Source organism: Protopterus annectens, chromosome 1.part0 (genome assembly GCF_019279795.1).
Source record: "Protopterus annectens isolate FY-2018-M chromosome 1.part0, PAN1.0, whole genome shotgun sequence".
In the NCBI taxonomy this organism is placed as follows: domain Eukaryota; kingdom Metazoa; phylum Chordata; order Ceratodontiformes; family Protopteridae; genus Protopterus; species Protopterus annectens.
Window position 1 is genome coordinate 783,617,135 of NC_056725.1, and position 21,256 is coordinate 783,638,390.

Sequence of the window (21,256 nt, forward strand, 5' to 3'; positions counted from 1 at the left end):
ACATTATATACCACATATCTTTTTTTTTTTTTTACATTCTAACTATCCCCAGTACATTAAATCACTGAATTCTTGCTTTCCCTAAAACCTCACTCCTCCTCAACATTATTCTGCATATATTGTTCCCACAAATTTCCACTTATGTAATTTGCTCCTTACCTTTTCTAGATATCCCTCTTCCTGTTCTTTTCTCTTTCTCATAATAGTCAATAATTCAAATATGGTTGGTTTAGACTTTGATTTCTATTTCCAAGTAATTGCTTTTTTTGGTAGACAACATAATTAAACTTAATAAGGCCACACTATTTCTATGTACTTCTGATCTTATGTCCCAGATCAAAATAAATTCCTTAGTTACAGCCATTGGCTCACCCAATATTTCTGACAGAATACTATCTAGGGAATTTTTAAAATCTGCCAACTCATTACACTCCTTATCACATCTCTAACATTTGCTATCTGAAGAAAAATTCTTTGAAGTAAGCATGGGGTATAAAACTATCTATTCAAGCACTTCCAAGGAAAGATCCTAAACCTTCTGGGCTTTGTTACATACTTGGGAGCCGCACATACATCATACTAGTGTTCTCTTGTAAATTGCTTTTCTAGTCTCTTTCCAATCTTTTCTAACAGCCTTTGATTTATTCTTAGTTATCATACGCCCTAATAATTATCCCTCTTGTAACAGCAGCTTTTGTTCTAGATGCAACTAAAAACTCTACCAGAGCTGGTCTTTCACTTAAGATTTTCCATCCCTTTCTCTTTGCCTATATTTTGCTATCAACCCACTGGCAGGGAAGGTAGTCTCTAGCCTGCAGTCCAAACATCATCTTGGCCTCAACCTGCTCTATTACCTTTCCCTCTCTAGTTATTTGTTCCCAATACCTTGTTTCCTTTTCTCCAGTAGATTCCAGCCCCCTCTTGCCTATTGTCTGTGTTGCTACTTGCAGTCATCCCAATTGTCAAAAACTCCCTTTTCCATTCTCATACTGGCTTAGTTCTTGGATTACTTTCTGTTACTTTATGAATATAACTTTCTGCATATTTATTATTCTTAAGGATTTGCGCCCAAAGTTCCACTCTCAATTTATGTCTTGAACTTCCCACTGATTCATCAATCCTTTCCCATTTTGAACTATAGCCTTTTGCTTGAGTCATGTATACAAAGCTCAACTGTGCAGCTCTAAAATATCCATTCAAATCAGGTAATCCTAAACCACCTTGTTCAATTGGAAGGATCAACTTATGCCATGTTAACTCTTGTCCTTTTCCACTCCTAGATAAATTCCTTCAATCATTACTGTCCAATTCTCCTCCGATTGATAAAAAAAATAAATAACTAAATAATCCTGATCCATACATAAAGCTAAGAGTACTGAAAACACTTTCAATGCTTGTATCTTACTATCCATACCTATAAGCAAGAGCTTCCAGTTTCTCACACTTTGTATTATTTTAGTCTCTTCCCACATATCCTTCACTGCCAAACACAAACCTTTTTAATCCACACTTCTAATTATGTCATCTTATTGTGTCCCCATAAAGAGGTTCTCCAGTTCAATTCTCATCTGGAGTACCTTGTGTGTGGAGTCTGCATGTCCTCCCTGCAGTCCAGGGAGTTTTAAAGACATGCAGGTAGGTGCATGTGCCTTCTGTGAAGGTTGGGCATCAGGCTGGTAACTAACGACACTGTAAAAACTCCACTGCCTATCTGTTGACCAGTGATCTGCCGTGGCAAATCCTAATGGGAGAAGCTGAAAGACATTGCTTTGTGGCCCCACAAATATGGGTATTGCTGAACCAATTTGTGTGTGGGTACATAACTCATGACTATAACCTTTGTTTTACCTTTAAGTTTACATCCCAAAACAAAATCAGTCTCAAAATGTTCCAAAACACCAAGATGTCCTCTTCTGTATTTATCACGTTTAAAAAAAAAAAAAAAAAAAAAACACTAAAGCCAGCTTTTTTCCCACTACCACACCTTATATCCTTGCAATTCTGCGTCGCTTATTTTCTTTACCAATGGTTCTAAATATACAGCAAATAAAGGGGAAACAGGACACCCCTGTCTGGTTCCCCTCTTTCAACACTTTTCAGAAAGGAGCCGTCCAACTTTAATCCTTGCTTCCAGTCCTTCACGTATCCTCCTAATTAGCCTTATTATTATAGCAGGGAATGCAAATGCTTCCATTGCCCTACATACCAACAGCAGCAATGTTCTTACATTCTACCTCCCATATTTTCATAAACTGTTTCCCTCCACAAACCTCACTAACTCATCAATTTTGGCAACACCTTTGCTGTTCTTTTAGCTAGTATAAGCATAAATACTTTAGGATCATTGCTTAAAACTGAAATGGATCTATGTGAAGGTCTGAGGTCCTGACATTCTTTAGGTAATACAACCACCATGTATTTTCCAAGATGTTGGTGTGCACCCCCCTTTTTAAAACACTGTTAAACAAAATCTTCCAGATCTTTATCACTTTCTTCCCTCCTGACCTCCAAAGGAATACCATATCTTTATGGAGACTTTCTTGAAGATTATACATCACTGTTTTAGCTCTTCTCCTCCTATCTTAACTGTTAGTTGAGCTTCATCTACCTCTAACCTTGGCATAATTAAGAATTCCATAAATATTGTGCTATTTCCACGGTTCTCAGCTTTATAAAATTTTAGAAATACATCCAATACCTATACAGAATATCTGGATATAGTAGTTATAGCCCCCTAACTCCCTTTCTCCATGTTGTTGCCTGAATTACTGTGCTTAAATTTTTTGGGCTCTGGAGTTATCTAAATATAGTTGCATAACAGTAATCTTTTCAACTCGTACAGAACTAGTTACTCCCGTGTTTTCTCTTTAGCACTCGTCATATGCTCCTCTTCTTGTTCTGCAAGATTCCCCTTATTCTTTAACCTTTTTCAGTCCCTCCTAGCAATGCCTATTGCTTCTTAACCATCACTTTTATTTTTACCTTGTTTTTAAACTCCATTTTCATTTTATCCCACTCGCTATAACTTCAGAAAAAAATTCTGTCTTCCCTAATAACTCTTAATTTTCATTATCCATTCCTTAATTTCCTCTAACAACTAGGCAGGAAATTACCAATGTCTAATTTTTACTTCATTGCCCTGCATTTTTATCTTAGTTTTATAAATGCATGATCTGAAACAGCTACTGGACGTGTCAAAGATCTCAAATATACATGTTCCTATGAAATATAATATCTAGTCTAGCTCCATTACTGTAACTTATGGAATATACAAATTCTGTCTTCACATCTTCCATATCACATATTTTCATAAATTTCTTCAGATGTCTATCCTATTTTGTTATATTTTCCCTTCTATGTCACCCTGATGCATCCTAATTATTGCAAATCAGGTTCCAGTACACATCTTCAGACAAATTTCCTTGCTGGAAGGTTATCATTTCTCCGAATTTTTTTAAGCTCCATTACAGAAGTTTTTGGTGGAATATAAATACTTGCCAGCATAACTTCCTCTCTTCCCATTAGCCCCTTACTACCACAAATCTACCATTACTGTCTCCCCCCTCTTACAGTTAGTATAATTACTCTTCTTTGCCTTTGTCCTAGCTATTCTGATGAATACCCATTCTGATACTCTGCTGAATGTCCATCCTGCAATCCTTTTTTGGCGTCTAATTCATATGCTCATTTCTTTCCAAATGTCTCCTGCAGCATTATTTATACTCTGCATTGTCTTATTTACATTCCAATATAATATGAATAGTGTAGCCATTACGGTAAAAAAAAAAAACTATTGCTTCCTCCTATTGTACATACCAAGTTTTTTGAATGTGTTTTTTTTTTTTCAACTTTTGCATTATATGCACACACGAATACTTGACAGGGTGACCTTTTATACAGTTGCTTCTTTTCATCTCCATTTCAACCTATGACTTTTTGTTTTAATGAAATCCCTAAAAACTAGTAACTTAGAAAAAACATACACAACTATGTAAATCTTCAAAAAAGTTTAACCTTCCAGAAAGGAACAGTTGCCCCAAGCTGACAGTTGCACGCAGAGGCATTATTTAAACTAAAGTTATCCATACTAAAGGGCATGCTGTATACCCAGTTTGACTGCTGTCTGATTTTTTTCTGGTCTCTATTCCTCCTTCCAGGATGTGAAAAAACAACTTGTACACTTTCAGAAAAAAAACTTTTAATCCTAAGAAAAGTTGCACTGGCTAGCTTTAAATAAAATAATTGTACACGATTCTATTAAATGTATTAAAGTATTAAGGATGCTATCTAGAACGGAAGTTGCCATTAAGAAAGGAATAATTAGTAGAACACAAACTATTGCATGATAACTAAATCAAAGGAGGTTACAAAGACTGGGAAGATATTAGATAAACAATGGGGATATATGTAGGTCTCCCAAATATGCAACAAAAATCTTTGCATGGAAGTACTTGCATCAGTGTTTTTATACCCCAAGCAGCCTTCAAAGAATTTTTCCTCCAGTAGAAAGCAAATTATGGAGGTGTGAAGGGGCAGAGAGAGTTAACTGGCAACATATCTTCGAGTGTAATGAGTTGGTAGACTTTAAAGATTCCCTGCGGACTGCTCGGTTGGAGATGCTGGGTAAGTAAGTTGGAGTGACTAGGGAGATGATTTTTTGAACATGATACAAACTTGGAATTGCCTAGACATAGTAAGGCCTTGCTGAGTCCAAATATGGCAGCTGCCAAAAAAAAGCAATGAACAGAAAATGGAAATCAAAGTCTAAACCACCTTTACTAGACACTGAAGGCAGTAAAAGTTAAAACAACTGGAACTAGGATCTTCAGAAAAAGGTAGGTGAAAATTAGGCTCAATACATGCAAAGTAGGAACAAGGTTTAAAAGAAGGCAGGATTTGAATGAGCTGTGTAATGTTTGACCAACAATGACTGGATATGTTAAAAGTGATGCATAATGTTTGGAGCTACAGCTGTCACATGGGAATGTATAATGTTTGCAACAGATCATGTTGCTATGGTTTATTGTCATTTATATAAATGTAACATGGTCTATGTCATACATGATAATTTAATAAAGATGTTTCTTGTTTAAAAAAAAGGATGCTAGGCAGTCTCACTTATTCATTTCCTATAATTTTATGACCATTTCCACTGAACTACTTGCCATTGTATTTTTAAATGATGTATTTCCCCTGCTCAGAATTCAAAGATTAACTGCTTGCACCTGCAGACAGCTCAACTCCATGTAAAAGCAATTAGCTATAAAGTTTTGTAATGTCTTCAAATGCAAACCTCTTCATTCCCACTGAACATATGCTAATGAAAAAAAAATATGGAAAAAGGAGTTAATTTTTATAGCTTTCATCATTTTGTCTCAATTTCTCATGCCCACTTGCTTATAAGAAAAAAATGCTTACAGCTTAATCCATGAGCACTATTCAGGGCATTCAACCTTGTAAAATACAAAGAAAATATCTTAATTCTACACAATCAGTGCACTTCTACACCCCCACCCTAGCAGCCCATGATCACAGCATATTAACTTGAAATTTGCTTGCATCCAGCTTTGTAAATTCTATATTTCTTACAGGAAAACAAATAAAAAAGTAATTGTTCACTTTAATATCTTTAAAACATAGTCACTGAAACTACTGCACATTTAAAATACCCCAGACTACACACTATACAAAACACACACACATACATATATATAGATATATACAAACATATACACACACACAGATATCACAAAATATTTTATGCAAATGCCACAGGAAAAAAAGTTAGCTACTTTTTTCCCCTTTTAATTACTTATCATTAACAAGTGGTGTATATGTTTTACAATCCACTCAAGAACTTTTTAAGAAAGTCAACAAAAGTCCAGTCTTTTTCTTGCAAAACTACTTTGCAACTGTGACTGATTCTTTATAGTTTCCCAGTTATTCATTTATTTTAGTGCTGCTGGTCTTCCTGTTGATCACTATCTGCCAACATCAGACAAGTCCAAGGTTCTCATGATTCTTCTAGTCAACTCCTGTGCTTTTTTCCTGTCTCTCAAGCATTTTCCTTTGGAAGCTTGGAAAATGTTTCACTGGCAAAGTCCCTCTATTATCAGAAGCATAAGAAGCAGAGTTGTCTCCTGTTTGAGGACTCACTTTTAGCTGTATAAACTTTCCCCCCTTAGCCTGTTATGTGCACAAAAAAAGTCTGCTCCTGCAAGAAAAATATTCTGAGGTCAGCTGGGTACAGCAGCTTGAATCTCTCATCTGCCTCTTGACATTCCTTAATTGCTGGGATAAATTTGCTTCTCTTCTGTCTGGTGTACAGTGAATAATCATTTTCCACAAACACGCTGCTGTCTCAGGTTTCATCTGCCATGGTTTCATCAGGATCATATATCTGCTGATATGACGATGTCTGTACTAATACAGGTCCTGGCTGCTTTCCCATGATCAGGATTGGAGCATACACTCTATGTTCTCTTTCAATTTTAACAAATTCTGCTCTGGAAATACAAGTTGTTTATATTCATTTTATGAAAGCAAAAATAACCAACTGTTACTTCCAGTTTCTTTGATACAGCAGACAATCTCAGGATTTCTCTGGTCCGTCTTCTAACTCGACCAATTATTGAAACAGCTCTTCTTGAGAAGTCACAGACTCAAACAGCCTTTTCTTCATTTAAACCTCTGATTTTGCAGTTTCATCACTTCATCTGAATAGCTAAAGTGTATATTTTTTTCTGAGCCTTTTATTTCTGTTGAAATACTCCAATGTTTCATTTTAATCACCTTTAGTGGAAAAAATCAAATATACTAAATTATTTGGATGTCATCTCAGGAACAAAAGTGGAGGCTTGAACTGCATTTTGCTGAACAGCTGCAGGTCTAAACCTTTTCTGGTTGATTTTCTTTCAGTTTCTGTACATTTCAGCATCTATTCAAAGTACTTACTGGACAGTAACTGAATTTTACTAAGACCATATCACTTTCTCAGTTTCTTTTTTCAGTGGGGGAGTTGAAATTAATCTGCCGATTAGTGTGCAGCCATCTTTGAAGTCTTGGTTTCCTGTTCTAGCTTTGAGATCAATTTTTAATATTTTTAACAGTGCTAAATTACAGAATTATCTGAATCTGTGGAGAATTATGTCAGATTAGTTTTTGTTCAGCTTCATTTTAGATGATCACCTATTAATCTACCTTTCCAGTAATATTATATTCAGACTGGTCAATCATGGCTCTTTTTTATTTTAGCTTATTTGACTGCAAAACAGGCAGAGTTTGCTTAGTCTATGATAGAAGGGTGAAAAACACTTGATGGCATGCATAGTCATAATCATCCACCCACTCCCAACCCCCGTTTTCCACAAGGTATCAGTATGTCATGTAACTTTTGCCATTTCACTCAATTCAATGCCACTCCTACTTTTAACGGACATGCCTGTCGCAGGTCTTCTGTCACACAATCCATCTAACTTTTTGCTGGATGCCCTCGTCTCTGTTTGCCTTAATCTGCTGAAGATTAGGGGCAAACAGGAAGATAATGTTTTTCTGTATATGTGCCAAAACCACTTTTGATGACATGTATCACATGGCGATAAATACTCATTTTAGCATCAGCATTCATACAAATTTTTCATCACACCCTTTATAATTATCCATTGTTAGGAACTAAAAATACTATACACACATACAGTACAGTTGTGTACACTTACCATAAATGTAGATGTTAGAGTGTATTCACTGTTGCAGTCATTACATTTGGGTTATCTACTTGCAGGTTGCCCTCAGTCGGCCTGATTAAAAAATTCTTGGGTCCTGCATTGGTTGCTATCCCTTCTTCCATGACGTCAGGGGTATAAAACATGCAGCCGACGCCATTACATCAGTTTTTCTTGCCCCAGATGTCAGGTGCCCCCTAATGGGAAACAAACATAAAAGCACAAAGATACATCTCCAACAAAAAAGCAAATACACCAAAAAGGCTTTTAAGTATAGTACAGGAAAGTAGAGGTATAGCCAAAAGAAGTTAGGGGGCTGGAAAGAGGGCAACCAGGACTGCAACAGTGAATACACTCTAACATCTACATTTATGGCAAATGTACACAACTGTACTATGTTCTTCGCGTTTCACGGTTGCAGTCATTACATTTGGGTAGATTTCCAAAGCTATGGTTGGGAGGAGGAGTTCAGATAGCATTAGGGCCAGCTATAAGGCCCTGCAAGACTGCAGTGACAAAGCCAGCTCTGGATTTAGAGAAAATTGGCAAGTGATAATGCTTGGTAAAAGTATATGCAGAACCCCAGGTAGCAGCTTCTAGGATGTCCCTGGTAGGGACGCCTATGAGAAAGGCTGTAGAGGTAGATGCAACCCTGGTGGAGTGAGGTCCGATCCCCTGGGGGATAGGATTTCCATGGTGCTTATAGCAGAAATGAATGCAATGGCTTATCCATTTAGAAATGGTTTGCTTTAAAATAGCCTTTCCCCTCTGCCCCTGCAGTAAATGCTACCAGCAGTTGTTCAGACTTCCTTTGAGGTTTAGTCCTGTCCAAGTAGAATCTAAGTTGTCTGTGCACATCTAAGGAATGCAGTATCAGTTCCCCTTTATTCTGTGGATTGGGAAAGAAGGTTGGCAAATGAATGGACTGATTAAGAGCCACACTGGATACCACCTTGGGCATGAAGGATGGATTGGTTCTGAGGGACACCCTGTCCGCATGAAAGATTATGAAAGGCTCCCCTGCCATAAGGGCCTGTAATTCAGATACCCTTCTAGCTGAAGTGATTGCTAAAAGGAAAAAAGAAGTTATGTCTTACCATAACGTTCCATCTATATTGTTGATGCTTGTTCAGTCATTACGTATGGGTATCGGTTCCAAGCTCGGAACCGAGACGGCCATTTTTCAAGCTCGCATCAGCTCCAAACTCTCGAGCTAAATTCTTACCCACAATTCCCCTCTCCTTGTTACCTCAGATTGAGTTAGCAAGTTAAAGAAGGTAGAGAGGCTACCTCTGGTCAAATATCCTAAGAGAACAGGATGGTGAGATCCACTAGAAACCACAGGAGGTGGAAGGAGGGAGGGTCATAATGACTGAACAAGGATCAACAATACAGATGGAATGTTATGATAAGACATAACTTCTTTATCTGATATTGTTAATCCTCCATTCCTTACATATGGGACAGAGTCCCCAGCTATCTCTATTCCTAGGAGGCTCTCATGGAAGGACACTCCTGAGCACCATAGAACCGAAAGATGCTCTTCCCCTGGAGGCCAACTCCAATTTGTAATGACTGATGAAGGTATGAGGCATAGCCCAAGTTGCAGCTGCAAATATGTCATGTAAAGAAGCTCTGGCATGGAAGGCAGCAGAAGATGCCACCGATCTTGTTGAATGAGCTTTCATGGTAGTAGGCAACGAGATATTACGGTGTGTGTAAAGGTCACACAGTCCTTCAACCATCTAGCTAATGTGACCTTAGCAACAGCCGATCCTAATCTAAATCCAGAAAAAGGCCAAAAATAACTGGTCAGATTTATGAAAGGGTTTAGTCCTGTTTAGATAAAAATGGATTTGCCTGTGCATATCAAGGGTATGTAGGCAATACTCTCCTCTGTTTGAATGGTTGGGAAAGAAAACTGGCAATTCAATGGCTTGATAGACATTTCAGAGATCACTTTAGGCAGAAATGACGGATTAGTTCTCAGAGACACTATCTCTATGAAAAATCCAGTATGAACTCTTGATACATAAAGCTTGAAGTTCCGAAATACGTCTGGCAGAAGTAATAGCGACCAAAAACAAGGTTTTCCATAAAAAATACTTGAAGTCGCAAAAAGAGGCCGATTCAAAAGGTGCCACTGTCGGAGCTTGTAGAACTAATGATAAATCCCATGGTTGAATAGGTTCTCTAAAAGTGGCTTCAGATGATTCACACCTTTTATGAAGGTCCTGCACAACTTATGGGACATGAGAGGAATCTTGGGCACCCTCATGAAAATTAGAAATTGCAGCCAAATGTACTCTTAATGGTAGAGGCTGACAGACCTGATTGAAACAGGTTGGCCAAATAGTCCAGTATTACCGACACTGGTGCTGAAACGGGGTCTACTTGTTTATCTTTCAGCCAACAGGTAAATCTTTTCCACTTGCTCAGATACGTAATTTTAGTGGAAGACTTATTTATTTATTTATTTTATTTTACATTTGTTAACCGGGATAGTCCGACTGGATACATGTCCATTTACAGCGGAGGCCCAGGGAGAAAAGCTCCAAGCAAGACAATATGAGACATTTACAGAAATAACAAAACATAAGCATTTACAGCAATGTGAGGTTAGTCATTACAAGATATGTAAATAATAGCTTAAATTTAGTTGGTTTACTTAATAATTATACATGATGACAGAAAATTATTATAGTAAGGAGTACTCAGATAACCAGGATCAAGGAGCAGTATATTCAGAGAGATAGCTAGCCAGGGTTAAAACAATGGCAGGTAATATCAGACCCCAGGTAGCCTTTTAGTTTAGTTTTAAATTGGTTTAATGAGGGGAGAGAGGTAATATCAGGAGGGAGTTTGTTCCAGGTTTTCCCTGCGGAGTTGGAAAGGAGAGAGTCACCAGCTGCGTTATTGGTTTTATTTGTTTGTATAAGGAGACGACTGGATGACCTCAGTGGTCGAGGGTTGTTGCAAGGGGAGATCAATTTTTTGAGTGAGGGAGGGTATTCAGGGTTATATAAGATTTTGTGGGTCAGTACTAGTAGGTTATAAGAAATTAGTTTTGGTAGCTCAAGCCAGTTAAGCTGGGTTAAGTTGGTACAGTGGTGGGTTCTATACGGTAATCCAGTAACAAACCTAGCAATGTGATTATAACAAATAGTGAGCTTGTTCATGATCGTTTTATTAATATTATGTAGTAAGGGGGATGAGTATAGTAGGGTAGAGAGGAGATGGGTTTGGGCAATGGCAGATTTAGCTTGGGGAGTCAAGAAGCTTCTTATTCTATATAGCGAACCTAGTTTCTTATTGATTGATTTAATCATTAGGTTTACATGAGTATCAAATTTTAGATTGTTATCTATAGTTACCCCTAATAATTTTGTCGAGGGGTCCGGAGAGATTATTGTCCCGTCCTTTGCTTGGATTGTAAAGTTGAAGGGGCTTGACCTTTGTGTCGGTGAAAACAATAACATTTTTGTTTTTTTTGGATTAAGTATCAGACGACGACTAGAGAGCCAGTTTTCTACTTTGCTGAAAGTAGTTTGGGTTAAAGATTGTAGCTCTATTGAGGATGTTCCAGCGCAAATCAGCGTGGAATCATCTGCATATTGAATGCAACTAGCATTTGATACAACTGTGTGCAGGTCATTGATGAAGATTGAGAATAATAGTGGTCCTAGGATGGATCCTTGTGGGACTCCTAGAGTATTGGGTTGAAAGTTAGAAAGTTTGGTCTGCCATAAAACTGCTTGTTTTCTACCATTTAAGTAGGATCTAAACCATTGAATAGCAGTAGTGTCCAGACCAAATGAGTGCAATGTATCAATTAGTAGTTTATGGTCCACCATATCAAAGGCTTTGGACAGATCCAAGAATATTGCTGAGGAGATATTATTGTTGTTACGATAGGTATTTATGGTATTGGAGAAGACAAGAAGGGCTGATGTAGTGCTATGGAGAGGTCGGAAACCATGCTGAGTGTCAGCTAATAGGTGATTGTCAAGTAAGTGTTGCATAAGTTGTTTCTGCACACACTTTTCCATTATTTTTGCAAGGGGGGACAATATGGATATGGGCCTGTAGTTCGAGAGGTCTGTGGAAGTGCCACCTTTATGGAGAGGAATTACATAGGATACCTTCCAGATATCAGGGATGTTGGCCTCTGTTAGGGTCCGATTAATGAGTATTGACACAGGGTAGGCAATGGCTTCAGCTGATTTTTGCAAGTATTCAGCTGGAAGTTGATCAGCTGAGAGTGAGGCAGGTTTTAGTTTTTTGAGTAGTTTACAGATGACAGAAGTTGCTACAGGCTGAAAGGTAAATTGGGGAATATTTTTATGGGTGGGAGTATCGAGGCTTTGAGAGTTAAGTGGTAGTTGATTAGACAGGGTTTGGATTGTCTCAGTGAAGAAGCAATTGAAACTATTTGAGATCATTTCCGATGGTTTATCTATGAGTGTAGCAGGGACAGGGGTAGTAGAGCGTCCTGGGTGTAGGAGATTATTTAGCCCGGCCCAGAACTTTTGTGGACAGTTTGTATGCTCAGTTTGCAGTTTCCAATAGTATTGTCTTTTATCAAGTAAGATTAGTCTTTTGGTTTCATTCCTAAGTTGTCTATATTTAATCTGATCAGCTGGTAGTTTATTGCTTCGCCATACCGACCATGCTTTATTTCTAAGATTAATTTTCTGTCTGGTTTCTTTGGAGAGCCACGGGACATCTCCTGTCTTAGTCATCCTAGATCGAATAGGAGCATGAAAATTAAGAATTTCCAGAAATTTTTTGTTGAAATACTGCACTGCTTCATCTAGGGGTAAATATTTTAGTAACGTCCAGTTGCAAGAGTTTAATTCTAGTTGAAATCTAGTAAGGTCAAATTTTTTTTTATTTCTAATTAGTCTTAGTGTGGAATGCTTTGGGATGGCTATTTTGTGCTTAATAATGTAGGTAAGGTGGTGGTCACTTAGGCTATCAGGGAGAGAACCAGATGTATATTGGTTAGGATCACTATTGATAAGCACCCAATCTAGTATACTCTCTTTTTGGTTAGATTTGTCTATCCTAGTAGGCGTGTTAACAATTTGCGTGAAGGAGTGTAGGTTTATATGAGTGGAGGGGGCTTGAGGGGAACAGGAAGTCCAGTCTATATTAAAGTCCCCAAGGACTATGGTTTCCTGAGGAAAGTGACTTGATAACCAGTGTAAGGTAGCTTCAAGAGTATCTACATTCTTACCTGGGGGAATATACACACAGATAATGTAGATGAATTTAGTAATATTGATTTGAAGCCTAGAAATGAGGATCTCAGCATTGTTAATCTGAGGTGGTTGATTGACATCGATAGAAAGCAGTTAGATTGGATTTATAGAGTATGGCAACCCTCCTCCTTTTCTAGAGATTCGGTCTTTCCTATAAATGTTATACCCAGGGATAAGTATTTCATTGTCCATAGTGGATGGTTTAAGCCATGTTTCAGTTAGGCACAGGATCTCTGTGGAGAGGTCAGCTATAACTGCATGAAGTTCATGTACCTTATTGTTGATACTTCTAATGTTCAGATGGCAGGTAAGAAGTGAGTTAGAAGGGCGTACCATATTGGGATTGTTTTTGAGGTCCATGAAGAGAGGGGATTGTTGGATAATATTGGCAGGACCAGGGTTAGGGTGTATGTCCCCATGTCTAAGTAGATTTAGTCTTAATTTGGAGATAAGCTTTAGGAATTTATTTACAATTTTATAGGTATGCATTTGTTTAAGGTTGGTGTTTATAGAGGTATAAGGGTATGGGAGCATGGAGCAAGAAGTAGTGTCCACCCATGTACCCTGAGTGTGATAAAAGTTCAGGAGATTAATTTCTGGAGTGTTGGTCTCAGCCCTGGAAGCTGAGATCCCTAAACAGGTTTGGGTTTCATATAATGTTGTAATATAGGAGGTTATTAGGAGCGGTATTAGCATAAGGTACCACATCTTTGAGGACTTTTGGGATATGGTTCACAAGGATGCACTAGCAGGTGCCTTTGAAGGAATAGATGTGTAGGAAGTTAGGGAGAGAAAGACGAGGCGGTAGTGGATGGGGGTGGGATAAGATGAAGCTCCTGTGATAGGGAGATTGATTGAGTAGAAGGCTAATGTGATTGGACCTGGGGATAGGGGGTGTGGTTTTGTGGTTATAAATGTAGAGGTAGTGGGGGCGGGTGGGATATGGGGGCAGGGAGGGGAGCGAAGTGAGCCTGAGCGTAGCGAAGACTTATGAAAAGCAATGAGAATATCACGTACTGGTAAAGAGAGATCATTCTGCCTGGCAATCAAGGGAATTGGAGTAGCCAAGCCGTTAGCTTCAGGCTGTTCAGGTTGGGATGAATCAGGTTCTGTGGGTGTGAGATCAACTCCGGGATTGGATGGAGGATCCATGGTCGATCTAGTAGAGGAGGCCAAAGGAATGGGAACCAAATCTGTCGTGGCCAATATGGTGCTATGAGAATTACCTTGCTCTTCAACTGCCGGGCTTTCTTCAAAAACTGGGGAATGAGAGGAGACGAAAGGGCGGAAATGCGTAGAAAACACCCAAGGGCCAATCGTGGACTAGAGCATCCCTGGGTGACTGCCCCGGAGGGGGAAATCAGGGGAAAGTAGTTGCTGCATTTGTAGTTGATTGGGGATGCAAAGAGGTCACAGCAAGGATGGCCCCAGCGGTGGAAGATCTCCGCCGCTATCAAGAGATTCAGGGACCACTTGTGAGGTTGAAGAATGCACCTGCTTAGTCTGTCTGCAATTACGTTGGAACTCCCCGGAATGTGTGTTGCTAGAAGAAAACAGTTGGCAGCCATCGCCCATTGCCATATTCTCATGGCCTCTCGACATATGGGGTAAGATTTGGTTCCACCTTGCTTGTTGATGTACCAGACCACCGCCATGTTGTCTGATTGAATCGCAATTGTCCCAGACGGCAGCAAGGGATGGAATATTTGCAACACCAGAAGCACCGCCCTCAGCTCTAGGACATTTATATGCAGATAGGCCTCCAGTTGGGACCAAGTGCCTTGCACTGTCTGTCCCTGACACAGCCCCCCCCCCCTCCCCATCAGGGAGATGTCCATGGTCACTGTGGCCTTGGGCTGCTGGGGGGAAAAGGGGCGAGACCATTGAGAGAGATTGTGTGTCATCCAATTTAAATCCTGTTTGCACCTGTGGGTTACTCGAATCATTGCTGAAAGAGGACGCTGAAAAGGATACCACTGGGTGAGCAGTAGCCATTGTAGAAGCCTCATGTGAAACCTGGCCAGGGGAACAATGGTGATGGAGGCTGCCATGGAACCCAACAGCTGTAGAACAGAGTGAGCTGTGGATTTTTCCTTTGAAAGGATTGGAATTAGTTGTTGCTTTACCCTTAAAATTCTGTGCTCTGGAATATCAGCTCTGCAGTTTTTTGTGTCCAAGATAACCCCTATGAATTCTGAGAACTGAGAAGGGGTGAGATTGGATTTCTGCCAGTTTATGGTTATGCCTAGCCTTTGAGCAGAGAGGAGAGAGTATGCCAGGGCTTTTTCTAGTAGATGTCTGGTGGGGACGGAAATAAGCCAGTCGTCTAGGTATGGAAACACCTGGAAACCCTTAAGTCGCAGGTGAGCTGTGACAACTGCTATGCACTTTGTGAACACACTGGGGGCTGTAGAGAGTCCGAAGGGCAGTACTCTGAACTGGTAATGACTGGCTCCCGCACGGAAGCGCAGAAATCTTCTTGATGGCCTGTCCACCTTTATCTGGTAGTACGCATCTTGAAGCTCTATAGAGCACATCCAATTGTCATTTTCCAAAAGCAGGAGGACAGACTGTAGAGTGACCATCCAGAATGTTTGAACTCTCACAAACTTGTTCAATATACCGAGATCCAAAATTGGTCTCCAGTCCCCGGTTTTCTTTGGCAGCAAAAATAGTCTCAAGTAGAATCCAGATCCTACCTGGCCTGGTGGGATTATTTGAATGACTCTTTCTTAGCAGCTTTTCTCGCTCTAGTGCTGCTTCTTCCCTTTGACTGGATGGAACGTCGGGAAGATTTTTTGAAGGGACGGGACAAAGATTGAAGGGGATATAATAACCTCTGGTTATGATCCTTTGTACCCAAGAATTGGTGGTAATGGTTAGCCAGGCAGAAGGGTACAAGGAGAAATGCCCCCCAACCACCTCCAGAGGAAAGGCGTTTTGCCGCTCTTCAGGAGCGCTGGTAGGTTTGACCAGGGAAAGAATCCCTGGAACCCTGGTTACGTGGTCCCCCTCTGCCCCGAAAGGGGCGTCTTCCCCATGAGTTTCCCCCTCTGCCTCTTGGGGAGAACTCGGCCTGTGTGTCACAGAAAGGACCCTGAGATTTCTTGAACCATATCTTCCCACTCTTTTGGTTTTGGGAGAAAGCACATTGAGGGGAAGAATAACTGACACCGGCAGAAAGGGTCTTACCGTCTTGTTCACATCTGGCCAGTGTGCTTTTAACTTTGGGCACAAACAATGAGGAGGGCTCAATGGGGGCATTAAGAAAGGAAGACTTAAAAGGTTCCGTGAAGTTGCACAAGCGCATCTAGGTGTGTCGTCTCAAGACCGCAGCTGAACTCGCCACTCTAGCTGCTCCTTCTGATGCGTGAGATATCAAATCGCATAGAAGAGTTAGATATAGACTCAATGGTGGCCAGCTGAGAGGCCACTTTGTCATGGACCTCATCAGACACTGCAGCAGCCAAGGTTTCAGAGAGCTCGGAAACCAGATCCCTTTGAAGCCTGGTGAAACGTGCCATATAATTCAGAGACCTGATAGCAAAGGTCGCAGAAGCAAAATTGTGCTTCCCTATTCTGTCCAGGGCCCGGGACTCTGTTAGGCGGATGGAGTCTGGCTTTCTTCTTCTGCCAGATCCTTTTTTGTTGTGGCCACCACCACCAAAGCATCTACAGGAAGACCTTTGGACCAGTGGGGATCTGAAGCAGGAGGGGACAAGATCTTATCTGGCCTCCAGGGAATAGCTTCAACAGTATCAAGGGCCTTCCAAGCACGCTACATGATGAACTTGACAAGTTCATTGGCAGGTGGAGTAACCCAGGAGGTAGGGGGCCGGGCACGGAAAGCCTGCAGGAACACATTCCTCAGGGGTCGGATTAGAGGGCTGCCAGTCACCTCTCTGTTTCAGGATTTCATCACCAAAGGATACCTCAGAGGGTGACCGAGGAGATCCTTCCCCCTCATCAAAATCTGGGTCTTCTGTGAGAGACTCCTCTGTGGAGTCCATGTGCTTCCTCTTATACAAACTTTTCCGGTGGACCTCCTCAGCGGGAGAAGCTGGGGAAGACAACGGAAAAGGGGATTCCTGAGGGAATATGCCCTGAGGCCCTTGCACCCGGTGTCCGCTAGGTGCGACTTGTAAGACCAGTGTACCAGAGGAGGGCGTAGGTATAGACACAGTCCGGTATCGCCAGCAGCGGCGAAAGCCTTCTCCATCAGTTGGAAGGCTGGTCCACCCAGAAAGGAGTGTATGTCAAGGACAGGTGGCACTCCTCCCCTAAGTGGCTCAGCCTGCTGACTCGGACTCCCTAGATGGCTGTGGAGCAGCCAGCTACGCGTATCACGGCTGACATCCTGGGTCGTAGCAAAACTTTCCTGCCACGAAGGCAACTGGGGTTCCTTAGTGAGATCCATAAAGGGAACCGCAGAATGGGAAGACTGTGCTATATCCATGGACTTCAAAGGCAATGAAGGAGGAGATTAAGAAGGTGTCTTTGGGGATGGGTGATCACCTCCCAAGGAAGGATAGTTCCTGGGGGGTGGAATACCTCTGGCCAAGAATGCCTGTTCCATAAGACGCAACACATCATGTTCAGATAGACTTCTAGTGGACCTCACAGAGACAGAGGGAGTAACAGGCCTGTCCACAAAAGAGGCCGACTCGGTGCCCATCTCATCTGATCGCACAGAGGACAACGGTGCCAAGAAAGACTGAACTACTGTAGTCTGCATCGAAGAAGTAAATCGGTGCCGATGTCATTGTCTCACCAACACAGGGATTGGTGCCAAGTGGTTGTCAGTGCCGAAACTGGAAGCAACAAAACTGGAGTCCGTAATAAAGGTGTCGGTTCCGAGGAAGATCTCAGAGCCGACGCTGTCAAGGTCTGCGCTGACTGAAAGGTCGGTGCCGATACAGTGGTAAAGGTCTGAACCGGGGAGCCCTTCGGTGCCGATATGTAGAAGGCTGCAAGAGAGGACAGAGCAGAAATCACTAATGGAGCCGAAGGCCTCTGTGCCGAAGGTCTGGGCATCCAAAAGTACTGGGGCTGACAGAGCTCCAGAGCCGAAATTTTTGCCTTTTTAGATTTTGGTTGGTGAGAGTCCTCAGCCGGGGATGAATGCAAAGATTTAGCCTTGGTAGAAACATCCATTTTCTTATGGGCTTTAGGAGGGGTTGAGACCTTTGACCCAGAAATAGCCTCTGAAAAGGGAGATTTTAGAAGTCCCTTCAGGATCAGCTTATTTTTCCTTTCTAGCAAAGTTCTATTGGAAAAGTTTTCACATATAGAACAAGGAGGTTCAACAGATAAATGGGAAGCTCCCAAACAATAAACACAGAGTGTGCATCAGAAAAAAAGGCAGTTTGTGCCCACAATCAGAACACAGTTTAAACCCCGGACTACTCTTTTTATCTGCCATATTAACCAATAGAAAAGTACCAACAATGGCACAAGAGAGTACCCGAAGGTATGAAAAAGAAAAAGAAAGGGATTACAAATGATGTTAAGGAGAAATTACCTCGTGGTAAAAAGGGTAAGTAAAGGAAAAAAAAAAACCTGAGGAAATTATGAACGCTAGATGCAATAGGGCAAGAGACAATAAAATATCAACTTTTCTGACAAAAAAGTAACTTGTAAAGCAATTAAATAGTTGACTGTACTTCGCTCAAGAGAAGCAGCTTGACACGACCGGATGGCAACGCGGCAAACAAAATCTGAGGTAACAGGGAGAGGGGAATTGTGGGTAAGAGTTTAGCTTGATAGTTTGAAGCTGACGCGAGCTTGGAAAATGTCTGGCTCGGTTCTGAGCTCGGAACCAATACCCATAAGCAAGGGATGAACGAGGATTAACAATATCAGATGCTGTTTTCCAAGAAAGAAATTTTAAGTCTGCAGTAGCAGCTGGCTAGAAAGGAGGTAGAGTGAGTTTCTCCAAGACAAAGTTAAGATCCCATGCTGGGGTTGGAGCTCTCCTGGGTGGTCTCAAATTTTTGGCCCCTCTGAGGAACTGCTTGAGCAGTGGATGAGAGAAGAGGGGAGGTTCTGTGTTATGAGCTGAGATGGCTGAGGCATGGATTTTAATGGAGGAAAAAGACAGGCGCTTGTGAAGCATCTCAGTTAAGCATTGTAAAATCTGAGGTAAACTGGGAGCTGCTGTGCTCATCCCTTGAGATTGGTTCCAGGCACAGAATCTTTTCCATTTTTCAGCATAAGATTTTCTAGTACTAGGCCTCCTTGCCTCTAAGATGATATCCATCACAGGTTTGCTGAGGGATGGTAAAGGAGAGATTAATTAATTAGCCAGGCTGTAAGTTTCAGTGCTGGAGGCTGAGGGTGCAGAATTTGGTTCTCCTGCTGAGACAGCAGGGAAGGAGTCTGAGGCAGGTGCTATGGAGATAACAGTGACAGAATGCGCAGGAGGGGGTACAAGTGTTGGCGCATCCAGTCTGGAGCAATCAAAATTATCCTTGGTTTGTCCTGTTTGATTTTTAGTAGTACTTTGGAGAGCAGAGGCGGGGGGGGGGGAAGCATAGACTGATAGACTTTTACAGCTGAAGGACAGAACATCCACTTTCCAGGATTGTTTGTGGGAAGTCCTTGTGCAAAATTTGTCCAATTGGTAGTTCTGGGGAGAGGCAAACAGGTCTATATCTGGGCACCCCCATTTGCTTGTCAACATGTTGAAAATCCTTCGTTCCAGTTTCCACTCATGTGGGTCCATGATGTTTCTGCTTAGTCCGTCTGTTCCTGGCAGGAATTGAGCTTGTAGGTGCACTTGGTAGCTCAAGGCTGTGTTCCACAATGCCATGGCTAGTCTACAGAGGGGGGTAAGAATATGTACCCCCCTGCTTGCTTATGTACACACATGTTGTCCGTCTTTACCACTAGTTGTCCTGGAAGAATGTGGTCCTCGAAGGCTGTCAGAGCATTCTGTAGAGCTAACATTTCTTTTTGATTGATATGCAGGTGCATTTGACTTGGATTCCATTTGCCCTGAATGCACTTCCCTGCCAAGTGAACCCCCCCCCCCAATGCATAGTCTGATGCATCTGTTAGGGTTTGAGCGGCAAGGGGTGGTGTGAAAGGCAGTCCCTTGTTTTGGAGGCAGGCCTCTGCCCACCAAAGGGACTCTAGGCGTAGGTAAGGTACGATAGGAACCACTGTTTCTAGGTCTTGAGAATGTTGACACCATAGGCTTTTTAGATACCACTGTAGTTTCCTGATATGCAGTCTTGCACATGGAATTAAAAGAATGCAGGAGGCCATGAACCCCAAGGCCTGCAGTATTTGTCTTGCAGACAACAGGGTTTTTGTGGCCACTTGTTTGAAGTAGGTTGTCAAATGAATTTGCTTTTCTGGCGTGAGGTAAGCCATCTGGGAAGTTGTATTCAAGCTTGCCCCCAGGAATATAATTTGTTGACAGGGTACCAGCTGTGACTTCTTTTGTTTATGGTGTACCCCAGACAAGTTAGAACCCTTTTTACAAGGCCAGATGATTCAAAAGTATGTCCTGGCTTTTTGTTTGAATTAGACAATCGTCCAGGTATGTGTATATTTGAATATTTCTTTGCCTGCAAAATGCAATAACTGGAGCTAGGCACTTTGTGAATACCCTGGGCGCAGTAGATAAGCCAAACGGCTTTGAAGCGTAGGTATCTTCTGCAAGATTCCCTGACTGGAATGTGCAGGTATGCTTCTTTTAAATCTAGAGTTGCCAACCAGGCATCTTTGCCTAGCATAGGAAGTAATTGGTGAAGAGTCAGCATCTTGAATTTTGGAATCTCCAAAAAGGTGTTTAGAGCAGACAGGTCCAGGATAGGGTGCCATGAATGGTCTTTTCTGGGTACTAGGAAAAGTGTAGAGTAGAACCCTTGTCCCTTTTCCTCTTCTGGTATCAGTTGAGTATCCCCCATGCTTGAGAGAGAAAGTACTTGTTTTTGGGCCTCTGACCACTGATTTGGGGGTAGGTCCAGCCACCCACTTGGTGTTGGCAACATGTGGAAGTGGAATTTGTATCCCTGGGACACTATATTGAAAACCCATTTGTCCTGGGTAATGAGTTCCCAATTCTTTGCATGAAGAGCAATCTTTTCCCCCCAAAGGGGCAGTCAGTTGATAAGTGCTTGGAAATTTTAAAAGGAAGTCATTGAGACAGTTTACCATAGGGGGAGTCTTATTATTCCCAGACTTGAAGTGGAAGCCCCCCACTGCTTAGTTCTGCAAGTCCCCTGGGACTGAAATCTGGGGTTTTTGCTGTGTCTGGGTTTG